The 13,984-nt window shown below is 39.8% G+C and overlaps 1 pseudogene; it reads right to left on the bottom strand.

Moving 5' to 3' along the window:
• Positions 1 to 598: 598 nt before the first annotated feature.
• On the bottom strand, positions 599 to 751 carry LOC125094482 (uncharacterized; annotated as a pseudogene).
• Between the last annotated feature and the right edge of the window lie 13,233 nt (positions 752 to 13,984).

Below are 13,984 nucleotides of genomic sequence, written 5' to 3'. Positions count from 1 at the left end.
AACTTTCCTGCAACTTTCTGGTAAAACTTTAACTAAATTAGGCAAACTTAAAATTAGGTAACTAAAAAAAATTTTTTTTAATATTGAAGAAATGCCCAGCCAATGGGGCATTCAGAGGAGCACAATTCAACACCTGGGGACTTTTGGGAATGTCCCCCAGAGAGTGAGCCCTCATCTGTATTTCTGTTATTAAAATGCCTTCCTTCTAATGTTTCTTCCTCTAACAACTTCAAATTAGCATTCCTCTGAAACAAAGCATATGGAATTACCAAACTTTGATGATTTTTTACCTAAAATCATGACAGTTTCATGTAGTTCAGCCTCATGCACAGGCCCTCAGAGGCTGTCTGGAGGCAGATGAGTTTTGTCAAGAATAAAGATAAATAATGATAATAATAATTGTAATAACTAACATATTCTTGAGATCTTTCTATATGCCAAGCACTATACTCATTCATTCAGTGCTCACGACCTTTGAACTCTCCCATTTCACAGATGTGAAGACTGAAGCATAAAGAGATCAGGTAAGTTGTTCAGTGTCAGAGACTGGCAAAGTCTAGATTCAAACACAGGCTTTCTAACCGTGCAGGTATTAACCACCCCGTGGTCTTCCTACAAAATTTCTCTTGATAAACGGGGAAATAAAGTAAAAAGCTCCCACTGGTTCCATGTACTTTTCTAGATATTCAATTAGCAATAATCGCACCTTGGATAAACCTCATTGGCTACGATACTGCCACTGCGCAAAGCTTTTTTCTAGATATTCAAACTTCCCCTTTTTTACTTAGGCCCTCTAACAGGATAAAGGGACACATAGATGCTAATGGTGAGTTTATCACTTGCAACAGACTTGTTAAGTTCTGTATTTGCAGATGTGATAAGCTCAGTTATGCAGTATTGCTTATAATTAAGAATCTACATATAATTATAATTAAGAGCTCTCCATAGGGTTAAGGGACTGGAAAATAAAAGAGAGAAAGCGAGAGCACATGCATAACTACGTGTGCCGTGCACCATGCATCTCTGTAGTGTGTGCTGTTGATGTAAATTAGTCTGCGATGAATGATATAAAGTCTTTTGACAGATTACACAGAACAGAGAATTTCTAGTTTTATTACTAGGACTGACTTAATATTCTGAAAACACCTCCCACCACTAACACAGGGGAATGCCAGGTGAAACATCCTTTTCAATGCTCATGGGGAAGTGATAGAAATTCCCAAAGGCCAGATAGGAAGAGGTTACTAAAAGCCAGAGCAGTATATGATTGAGCAGATGGGGCAGCTAATCTAGACTGGGAGGCTTTATTTCCACTTTGACTAATCTAGGGAATTTGGTTTTAATGTACACTTGATGACGAAGCAAAAGGTCTTAAGACTCTCAAAGAGGGAGTTGAAACTTAAATTTTACCAGCATGAGGAGATGGTGTAGAAGCTTGTCTCTTTTGGCCTAGATCCTAAGTAGGAACAAAAGGAGTTTCCTTTTGTCCAATTATGGATTAAAGCTACATGAGAGTCTAGGAACTCTCAAGCCAAAACTAATGCATAAATGGCTTCCAGGATAGACAGTATGTATGTAAATATGAATGTATGTATGTAACAAGTATGTAATAAAGTTCAGGTGTAGGGAAATCAGGCCCTCGGAACCTCAGATACTTTAATATTTGATCAAATGAAGACTATAAAATGATTAATGACATTTCAGAAAGGAATTAAAACATGAGAAGATAAGACAATGGAAAAAACTTCTAGAAATGAAAATGTAATCTCGGAAACAAAAAACCCATTAGTCAAACTAGGCAGCAGATTAGACACAGATGAAGAAGGAAACAGAACTAAGGAAATTACACAAAATGTAACAGAGATAGAAGACGGAAAATATTAGAGTTTAAGAGACACAGAAGATAAAATAAGAAGATAAACATATGTCTAATAGGAATTCCAGAAAAAATAGATGTGAGAGATAATATTCAGAGAGAGATGGCTGAGAATTTTCTAGAACTAGTGAAACACTTGCATCCTCAGACTTAGGAACCACAAAAAAATACCAAGTAATTAATACAGAAATCTTAATACCAGCGTGCCTGTGTGGCTCAGTGGGTTAAGCAGCTGCCTTCGGCTCAGGTCTCAGAGTCCTGGGATCAAGCCCCGCATCAGGCTCTTTGCTCAGCGGGGAGCCTGCTTCTCTCTCTCTCTCTCTCTCTGCCTGCCTGCCTCTCTGCCTACTTGTGATCTTTCTCTGTCAATGAATAAATAAAATCTTTAAAAAAAAAAGAAAGAAATCTTAATACCTCCTCACATTATAGTAAACTGTAAGACACTAAGACAAAATATTTTAAACACCAAGAAAAAGAATAGATTACCTACAAAGGAATGAGGAAAAGAAGACTTCTCAACAATAGAAACAAAAGCGGAGAATATCTCCAAAGTGAAAAAGAAAATCGTTGTCACCTAGAATTCAGTACAAGAGAGAGAAGCTGTCAGTAAAAAAATGAGAGCAAATGAAAGACATTGTAAGGCAAAGAAAGAGAGAGTTGACCTCTGTCAAACTTTGATTGAAACAAATGCCAAGGGATAGAATTTAGGGGGGAAAAAAAAAAGGAAAAGGAACTAGAGGAAAGAAGTAAAATGTAAAATGTGGTCAAATGTGGATAAATCTAATCAGCTTCAGCTGACCATATAGAATGCTTAATTTTAATGAGTCATCTTGACTGGCCACGGGGTGCTCAGGTTAATCACTGTTTCTGGGTGTGTCTGTGAGGCTGTTTCTGGATGAGATTATCATTTGAATGTAGACTGCCTTCCCCAGTCCCAGCGGGCACCACCCAATCCATTGAAAGCTGGAATAGAACAGAGGCAAAAGAAAGAGGAATTCGCCTCCTTTTGCTTCCTGCCTGCTTGGGTGAGTTGGGACTTACCATCTCATCTTTTCCAGCCCTAAGACTGAGATTTAAACCATCTGCTCCCTTGGCTCTCAGGCCTTCAGATTCAGACTGAATTACACAAATGGCTCTCCTGGGTCTCCAGCTTGCAGACAGATCATGGGACTTCTCGGCTTCAATAATTGTGTGGGCCAATTCCTTATAAGGAGCCAATTCCTCAATTCCTCAATTTTCTTTTTTTTTTTTAATAAAGATTTTTTTTTTTTTTTTTTTTTGACAGATAGAGATCACAGGTAGGCAGCGAGGCAGGCAGAGAGAGAGAGGAGGAAGCGGGCTCCCTGCCGAGCAGAGAGCCCGATGCGGGGCTCCATCCCAGGACCCTGGAATCATGACCTGAGCTGAAGGCAGAGGCTTTAACCCACTGAGCCACCCAGGCGCCCCTCAATTCCTCAATTTTCTAAGCAGGAAAAAAAATGCATAAGCCCCCCAAACTGGAAACTATGAGAATTCTGTGTCCTCAACACATATGCAATAGTGAAAGATATATAGATACAGACAGATATAGGCACACATATATACATATATTTTGTGTGTGTGTATATATTCTATATTTACACACACACACGTATGTATACATATGTGTGTGTGTGTATGTGTGTATATGTGTGTATATATATATATATATATCCTCCACATACATATCCTGTTTCTGTTTCTCTGGAGAAACTTGACTAATCTATCATATAAACCAGTAATAAAAAGTGATAAATTTGCAGGGGAATAAAATATCGCAGAGCTAGAATACTAAGTATAACATATTACTGGGAGTAATTTAAGATTAAAGGGTTTGTTTTTGTTTTTTTTTACATACATAGTTCTGGAGGAGGTTGATTTTAACGATTAATTTCCAACTTTCTTTTTTTTTTTTTTAGTTTTATTTATTTAAGTAAGCTCTGTACCCAGTGTAGAACTCCCAACCCTGAGATCAAGAGTCATATGCTCTTCTGACTGAGCCAGCCACGGGCCCCAATTTCAGACTTTTGAAACCAAGAAGCAAGCTAAACGTAAGAAAAATTGAATGGATAACTTCTAGTCGGCTAAGAAAATATGAACACCTACTATAAGACCATCGCTGTTCTAAGCAATGTGGGTATAGTATAGAACAATATAGACATAAATAGAAAATATATAATGGAAAAAATAATAAGGTAGATTAATTAATAAGTTAGAAAATTATACATGCTCTGGGGGGAAAATGCAAAAGGAAGATGCAAAGTCCTAGGGCAAAAATAGGGACTTAGAAATTTTAAGTAATCGCTAGTACTCTAGAGTACTAGAGTACAATCCCATGCTAGGATTGTACTTTCTTACCATATACACATTAGCTATAGGCATGTGGCTAGTTTTGGCCAATGAAGAGAAGAATGGCATCTGTCATTCCTAGACAGAAACTGTAAGAATAGTGCACGATTCCCCACGTGCCTTTCCCTCTGCTGCAGCAACTGCAGAAAAACATGCCAAATGGAAGCTCCCGCCAGCCAGGATCCCCAAGGAACTGTGGTGAGCAGAAGCCCTGACAACCTGTGTAAGACACTCCGTGTGAGCTATGCCTTGATTATGTAAACGAGCTGTGGGGGTTGTTTGTTACTGCAGAACATGCTAGCCTAACTGACGCAAGTAGTTAGCGTAGACCGCACGGAGGTGACAGATGATGGTAGCTTGAGCCTGAGTGGAGACCATGGAAAAGATGAGAAGTCATCAGAATCTGGATATATTTTTACACGGGGAAAAGAGTTAAGTCCTCTGTGACTGGAAATGGGAGACCAGGGATAGCAGACCATGTTGGTTCTATCATTATAATAGAATATCAGAGACATTGTGTGTGAAAAACCACTCTAATACAAGCAACCTTTATATTCTGGTAACAGTCTGGGAGGAAATAAATAATCTATCTAGCAGGTCTGCAACAACACGAACTCGTTAAATATTAAAAGTTAAGAAAAAGTAATTTTCCACTTTGATTAGTGGAGCATCATCGCCCTCTAGTGACACACGAAAAAAATGAACTTAGAAAAAGCCAGACCGCGGCAACCAAAGCTGGTGAGAAATACACATTTTTGAAATTAAGGGCTTTCTTTGTGCCATGACAGGCTACTTTATGACAACTTTTAATTAGGAAATACCATGAGCAATTTATTTCAGGGAAGAAAAAATCTGGCACTGCTTTGCAAAGTTATCCATAATATTCATAATATCAATTATATCATCAATTATGACATATCAATTATGATATTGATATAACATCAATATCATTATATCATAATATTCAAGAAAGCAAGAATCCTGAAGCCCACTAGTTAAAGTACAGGACTCTTGTGGGTACACAAAGTAGAAATATTTCTAGTGATAACAACCATAAAAATCTTTTCTTGTCTTCCATAAAGAAAGATTTAGTCTTTTGGTTTTTGGTTTTTTAGTTAACTGCAAAAGTGAAAAATGGTGGAACAGGGTGGCATTTTTTTATCCTCCTCCTAAGCTGAATATGAAGTAGTAGAGAGAGCTGGCTGCCAAAAAGTCTGCAATAATAAAATGTTCATTCACATTAAGGACGTGGTATATCCACAGAACTTTGTACTCGTATAACCAGCATGATTTATGTAATCCACTTGAGGAACAAATATGGTTGCATCTCTTATTTTTCCTAATTAAACTGGGCCGGAACCCCAATATTTTAGATTATTTTTTAAGTAATCTCTGTACCCAGCGTGGGGCTCGAACTCACGACTCTAAGATCGAGTGTCATATGCCCTACCAAGCCAGCCAGGAACCCCTCCAGTATTTTAGATTAGCTGGAGGCATAATACCTTTCAAGGGACCTCAATTCCTCCCCCACCACCAACCCTCACTTATCCAAGAATCCCAAGGACATTGCCCAGAGTGGCTGAACATACTTCTCAAATGCCTTCTGGAGAGCCATCTGGAGAATCTGATCCATCCGCCAGCCAGCCAGATTGTCAGGTACATTCTGAAAACCGCCCAGGCTGATGTATTCTTTTTTACTGCTCTTTTCAGTCCTTATTCCTGTGGAGGCCACAGTGACACCTATTCCTCGATTTCCCAGTTTATAGCTCTCTGGTTTAGACCTGCACCTTCAGCCATTTTTTTCCAAAGCACATTCCTTGTGCCTTGGTGTAAGTTAAGAGCTGGGGCAATTCCAGTTCCAGACATAGCCACAAGTTAATTCAGAACCCAATTTCCTCCAACAGCATCTAGAATTTCATAATAAGCCAGAATCCCCAGTCTAAACTCATTCTTCTCTACCTCCGTAAGAGCTATCTCTAATCAACCAGGAGATATGATTCATGAGGAACTCCGAAAGAGAGGGGTGAAAAATATGGCTACATTCTTTTCCAATAGTCACCTTGGTCTCCAAGAAAATTACTTCTTTTTTTTTTAAGATTTTATTTATTTATTTGACAGAGAGAGAGAGAGAGAGATCCCAAGTAGGCAGAGAGGCAGGCAGAGAGAGGAAGCAGGCTTCCCACTGAGCAGAGAGCCCAATGCAGGGCTCGATCACAGGACCCTGAGATCATGACCTGATCCAAAGGCAGAGGCTTAACCTACTGAGCCACCCGGGTGCCCTGAAAAATCACTTCCTCTTAAACGACATTTCATCTCTGCATATGAAAAAATATTAAAAGAAGTAGCCTTCATCAAGCCATTTTTTTAAAGTCCTATTATATACTATTTAAAGTATAAACTATTTATAAACTATTTAAAGTCCTATTATATACTCAAGAGCAATGACTCGCCTATTTACCCTATATTTATTTACTTAAGAAAAGCCACAAAGAGAATCTTAGAACAAAGATCTGCTTCAGAGTGACTCACTTTACCCACCCATGCAGAAAGATGGAAGGCCATGTTTTTTTTTTTTTTTAAAGATTTTATTTATTTGACAGAGAGAGAGATCACAAGTAGGCAGAGAGGCAGGCAGAGAGAGAGAGAGGGAGAAGCAGGCTCCCTGCTGAGCAGAGAGCCCGATGTGGGGCTCGATCCCAGGACCCTGGGATCATGACCTGAGCCGAAGGCAGAGGCTTTAACCCACTGAGCCACCCAGGCGCCCCAGAAGGCCATGTTTAAATAGCACTCCTCGTAAATCCCATTCCTGAGTTCAGTCTGGGTGCCGCATTTAAGCATGGATAGTATCACTCTAGAAATATGTCTTACAAATCTAAACACACACAGACATATGTTAAAGATCTAAACTACAGTAAGGAGTGAGTCTATCATTTGAGTGGGGGTCCATCCTCTCTTTGCAGAGTGATCACACCACAAACATATATGCTAAAGATATCTCTGCATGTTCATTACTGCATTGTGAAAAATAGGAAAAAATTCTAAAATGTGGTAAACATTTAAAAATAAAGCAATGGACAGATGAAATTATGCTATATCCACATGCAACACTTAAAAGAAAATAGATCTATTCTTTAGGGAAAAAAATTATTGATATCATGTATTATTTCTAGAACAATAACCAAATGCTGTTAACAGAGATACCTCTGGGAAAGAGGCCACATTGAGGGGAGCAGAGAAAGGGCTGTATGGAATAGGGCAGATGCAGACTTCTTTTGCTTTTTTTCTTTATATCCTTCTAAACTAAATATTTTACAAAGATTTTGTATTACTTTTATTTCTTAATTATGGAATATTATGATTATAACTTAAAGTATGTTATGATTATAACCTATTTATGTTATCATGATAACCTAGAAGTATTCATTGCAAATTAATTTAACTATGTAATTTAACCTAAATAAATATAACTTCATTTAAATAATTTAGCTTAATAAATATTCATAATAGTGAATGTTTTAAGATAAGGAGAAGAACTGTCTTTTCTCCTCTGGTATCATAAGGAAGCTAGAAAAGATTGTGCTGGGGAATAAAGATAAATATTATCAAACTTAGAATGGTGACCACATGGCCAGGGAACCTAAAAACTAGGTAAAGTAAGAAATAATTGAATGTGTTTGGGACGTTTACCTTGGTCAAAGATAGAGCTACCTTCAAATATGTAAAGTAAGGGAATTCTACTTTCAAGTAATTAAACGATAGATGATTTGGACCAATGTTATCACACAGGGAAACTAGCAATACTGAATAAAATACGAAAAGACATTTTCCTGAAGGCATCATAGAGCTAACAAAATCATGAGGATTTACGGCTTCTGGATCCAGGAGAGGACACAGGCCTCTATAAATCATGTGGCTATAGTTCTATTGTTGTACTTCATTCACTATAACATGCATTCCTTAGAAACAATGCAGTGTGGACTGCTGTGATGCTTAACACAGAATTCTGTAAGCCCACATATTATGGTTTGTCCAAGATGCATTGTGAGTGGCAGAGGCAAACCCAAACCTAGAGTAAATGTCTATTCCAATGACAAACCATGACAGAGGTGGTCTAATGTAACCAAGATGCTGCCAGGTGGCTGGCTGGTCTCCCCAGGAAATGGTACCATATCTAGAGCTCTGGGTTGATCTCTGCTTTTGGAGACTGGGCACTCAGCAGTGACTGTAGCCAGATGAATTTTGGTGAGTGAAAGCCTCTTTTGCTAAGTCTATACATAACCTTCATCCCCCTCCCCACACTGTGTTCATCAACCATTTGAGCAAAAGTAGGGCTTGCTGAAGAAAGAGGCTAAGTAATAGCCATAGAAAATGTCATCTAAGAGTCTCTACCACTCAGGTTGCTCTCTTGTGAGCATTTATATGGGACCAAAAGATCGCATTTGTTGCTGCTGTTGTCTGTTCAGAAAGGACTATCCACCACTAAGCTAGTTCTCTGAACTTCTGAGCTCCATGAACTGGCCCCTTACAATTGTAAGGGAGCTACATCCATGCCTAGCAGTATTGTGTTTCATTCGTCTCAAAGCAAAATGACCTCGGGTGAGACACCAACCGAGTAAAAGAGGAAGACAGGAGAGCAAATCTGAGAAGGTGCACATGATGGTACCAATCCAGTGGTTTGGACGTTCTGGTGCCCAAGGAAGGAATGCTTCTACCATAAAACACTGTCTGGTGAACTAGAAACCTGAAACTGTTCTCTGGCAAGTTTGGGCTCCTCATGCTACTGAACAAACAGGCAAAGAATCACTATACTGACTTGGGTAATTCATCCAAACTACCAAGGAAAAAAATGGGTTGCTTCTACTCACTGATGACAAAGGGCACTATGCCTCTGCACTCCTTACTCAATCGTTCTCAGGCTGATGTGTACAACAGCCCAATTGTTACTTGCCCTGTTGTGTGATGCCACTCTTGTGGTTCCCCTCCATCTGTCTGCACCTTTGTAAATAATCCATCTAACCCATTGATTTCCTGCTGGGACTCTATCTACTATCCTAGGCATTGGAAATAGAGATATAACAAAACAGGGGGGGAAAATACCCTCCAAAAAAAATCTCTGCCCTCCTAGAGCCAACAATTGAATAAAGGAGACCAACCAGCAGCTTTCCACACCAGTGGACCCCCAGAAATTCCACTGTCAGATTTCCCACCACCTAACACACATCTCTTACTAAAACATCTAAAATAGTTGCTGCTACTTACTTACCGGGTCCAATCAGCATAATATCGTCATTGTCATGGACTAATGTGGTATCTTATGGAAGGGGAAAGTGATCAGGGATCCTGCAGACTAAATTATGATATGGGGCTGGGGCGTTGATATGCCTCTGAAGTAGGACAATGCAGGTGTACCATTGGTCTTGCAAACTGGTTTCTGGTGGCCACTAGCAAGGAAGGTATCAAGGGCGAGTATTTTGCCAGACCAAGTGCTACATATCAGATACCAGAAAATGTATTGTCTTCAAGTAATGAAACCACATCTGGAACAGCATTTGCAATTGGAGTCACCCCCTAATGATAAGTATGATAACTCACTCTTATTCTCCAAGACCCATCTGTTTTCTGCACAGGCCAAAGATCCTCGTTGCATGGGAATGTGGTAGGAATCACCAGACCAGCATCCTTCAAGTCCTTGATGGTAGCACTCATACCAGCAGTCCTTCCGGAAATGCAGTATTTCTTTGGTTTATTTTTATTCTTTTTTTTTTTTTTTTTTTTGAGCAATAGGAATTTGTCTCACAATTCTAAAGCCTACGAGCCTGAGATCAAGGTGTTGGCAGGACCGAGCTGCCTCCAAAGGCACTAGGGAAGCATCATTCTCAGGCCTCCCTCCTCGCTTCTGGTGCTTTGCTGGCAATCTCTGGTGTCCTTGGCTTATGGCAACACGACTCCAGTCTTCACTGGCATCTCCCTGGGTGCACAACTCTGTCCACATGTCTCCTCTTTTTGATGACACGAGTCAGATTAGGGGCTCACCTAATCCAGTAGTATAACCTCATCTTAACATCTGCGACAACACTATCACGTTCTGAGGTACTGGGGGTTAGGGTTTCAACATAAGAAATTTGGGGAAACACAATTCAGCCCATAACACATGTTAAGCGCATTTTTTCTAGGAGCTTTCTGTGTCCCTCCATTTCATTTTTCCATTTCCACTCTATTCCTAGCCACTATCATTTCTCACTTAGATGTTTTTCCTTCCTACTAGGCTCCCCACAACACCCTCTTGGGCCCGTTAATCCAGTGTCCATACTGCAGCCACCATTGGTTTTCCATTTTTTAGGTAGAGGCAGTTCTGTAACTTCCATTTAGGTCTTTCTTATCATAACATTCCTCACTCCACAGGTCAGAGAATCGCTAAGGAAACTCTGCCAGCTCCTGAGTATGTCTGTTCCAACCATGCATTCCAGAGTTGGGGAAATGGTCACAGGATACACTTGGGAACCCACTGGATTCACTGAGAGATCTAAGCTAATACTCCATTAATCACCTGCTCTGGCTGGTGGACCACAGTAGCATTTTGGACCTCTTAGAATTAGTGTCAACTCGGTGTCCAGTGATCCCCCCAAATATCTGATTATCTCCCTTTCCGCAGTGTACAGTCTCCCTAGTAAATAGCCATAGGTCCTTTGGGGGAAGGTTGGAGAAAAGATCAACAATATAAATTTTGACAGTGTGGTAGAGTTAGACTTCTGTTCATTCAGCCTATTACTCTTCCACTTATGCAGATAAAGCAAGAATTTAGTAGACTGCCCACCTATGTTTTTTAATCAACACCAATGCCCTAAGTCTCTGTGAGTTAGATGATTCTGTTACTCTATCTCTGCTGTTTATTACTGTAACCAGACCATGTTGTCTTTGGCAACCAAATGTCACCACTTGGCCCCTGCTATCCCGGGATCACATTAACCTCACTTCATTTAGGGATCCCAGTTTGAAGGAAGCAGTCCCCACTGTATTTTCTGACCTACCAAGAGCAACCACAGGGGTCAAGGATGCTGAGGCCCCATACCCAAATTTATTTCTGAAAGTAAAATTCTGAAAGGTGTTTCCCTCTGGACCCTCCCAGAGTGGGTGAATAGGTCTTACGTGATAAATCTACCCTAACATTCCAATCCTGGTAAGCCTTTGGATCCCTTTCTATACAATATATCTACCAAGGCAGTTGTGGCATTTTGACTTTAGTATGGACCACCTTTGAGTCCATATTCAGCCAACTCACCAAACTGTTAGAGCCCTTTCAAATCCCTTGAATTAAGATACTGAATCCAGAATCCGTTTAGTGGGCCCATATCAATAAATGTGGACTGATTCAACTTCATATTTTTCTACAATTGGTCCTACACCCTTAAGGTCCATTCCCACATAGTCCCCAGATTTCTATCTGTATAGATTTGAAAAATTATGCAGTTCTTTTGGTATGCAATGCACCTCATGGGTTATACTTTCTACTTCACCCTTTGGTACCTGCTGGGACAGGAGTCTACGTACAGTTGAGGAAGCAAAGTAGGGTGGTGAGGAGAATCAGCAATGCCTTGCAAGGAACACTTCAAGAGAGATCATAACACATGTTTCAGGCAAAGTCAGATTAACATTCTCGGGTGAAAGGGCTTCTTCTACTAGCAAGAAAGACTCAGCAGAATTGCAGGGTTCAGTGGCCTGAGCTTTACTGGGACCTTCCTATATGCCCCTACTCCACTTTTTAAGTCCCCATTCTTTCCCATTTAGTGCCCTCACTTTAACAGTAGACACTGCTTAAGGTTGGGAATTGATTTGTGTTGTAATTCAGCCACTTGTGGGATGAGACTCTGGGTTTGGTTTTCAGAAGTCTCAGTCCTATGGCTAAGGAGGTAAGGGCTTCTTTCAGAGAAAGTATAAAAAGCTTTCAGGTCATTACTATGAAGCTTTAGCTGGGAATTTGAAGCACTGAACTCATCCTTTTTTCAACTTTGTGCAGCTCAGTTAGGAGCAACCAGCCATTCCCATTACACTCCTTGTTTGACTAAAATGTACTAAGGTCAGATGTGAAGGGGTACATGCACCCCAATGTTTATAGCATTAAGAACAGCAGCATTAAGAACAATAGCCAAACTATGGAAAGAGTGCAAACATTCATTGACTGAAGAATGGATAAAGATGTAGTATATTGGGGATACCTGGGTGGCTCAGTCAGTTTATCATCTGACTCTTGATTTTGGCTCAGGTCATTACTTCAGGGTCATGGGATTGGCCCCATATTGGGCTCTCTGTGCTCCACGGGTAGTCTGCTTGTCCCTCTCCCTCTGTTCCTCCACCCACTTATGCTTTCGAAAATAAGTAATTTTTAAAATGTTATACATGTGTATATATACGCACACATACATACAATGGAATATTACTCAGCAATCAAAAAATGAAGTCTTGCCATTGACAACAATGTGGATAGAACTAAAAAGTACTACATGGCACTGAAGTACATGTACTATACTACGTGAAGTCAGTCAGTCAGAAAAAGACAAATACCATATGATCTCAGTTATTATGGAATTTAAGAAAGAAAACAGATGAACATACAGGAAGAGGGGGAGAAGAAAAGAGGGAAACCATAAGAGACTCTTAAAGACAGGGAACCATGGAGGGCTGATGAAGTGAGGTGGGTGGTGGGATGGGCTAGATGGGTAATGGCTATTAAAAAGAGGGCACTTGTGATGAGCACTGGGTGTTGTAAGTGATGAATCACTGAATTCTACTCCAGAAACCAATATTATACTCTATGTTAAATAATATTTAAATAAAAACATAAAAAGTTCTAAGTCATATGCACAGTCATCCAGAATCTTGCTTTTCAAGTTACCAAAATGTGTTACTCTGTATCTCCATCACTGCAGTACACCATGAACTACCAATGTCTTCTTTACCACTGGAAATAGTCATTACTGTCTTTCAGTTTAATCAGATTAGAAGAAATAATCCAGAAAACCCAGAACCAGTATTAAAAACTCATCCTTAAGATTCTGTTTCTTTAGAATCTCTTCTGCTACAAAAATCTGTGTCAGACAGGGTTCAATCAGAGAAACAGAACCAGTAGCAGACGTATATGGAGAGATTTATTTGAAGGAACTGGTTTACACGATTGTTAGGGCTAGTTAAGCAAGTCCAAAGTCCAGAGGGTAATTACCATCAGGAAGGGCAGATGTCATCTCTAGAGCTGAAGCTGCTATCCACAAGCAAAATCCTCCTTCTAATAAATTTTAGTTCTGTTCCCATGGACTTTCACCTGATTGGATCAGGCCCACCCAGATCACCAAGGATAATCTCCTTTACTTAAAATCAAGTGAATGTACATATTAAGCACATCTAGAAGTATCTTCACAGCTACACCTTGAAAAATGTTTAATAATTATTAACTGACCAAGGTGACACATAAAACTGACCATTAGAGCTGCTAAATTAGAAACTCTGTAGGTAGGGCCAAGCAATCTGTATTTAAAGCCCTCTAGTGATTCTGATGCTCCTTCAAGGTTGAAAACCACTGGTTTAGAGAACAAATCAACAGGGAGGAAAGGTGTTGGGAGTCAACCAGGAGGTTTTATTACACAAGGTTTTATTACAATTAGCCAGTATCTGTTGCTTACAAATAAAGAATCTTTGGAGATTCATCATACATAAAAGGTATCTTAGTAGCAGACAACAGAAAATGACTCT

The sequence above is a fragment of the Lutra lutra genome, chromosome 2, assembly GCF_902655055.1.
Source record: "Lutra lutra chromosome 2, mLutLut1.2, whole genome shotgun sequence".
Lineage (NCBI taxonomy): Eukaryota > Metazoa > Chordata > Mammalia > Carnivora > Mustelidae > Lutra > Lutra lutra.
This window is presented reverse-complemented; position numbering and strand designations above follow the sequence as displayed.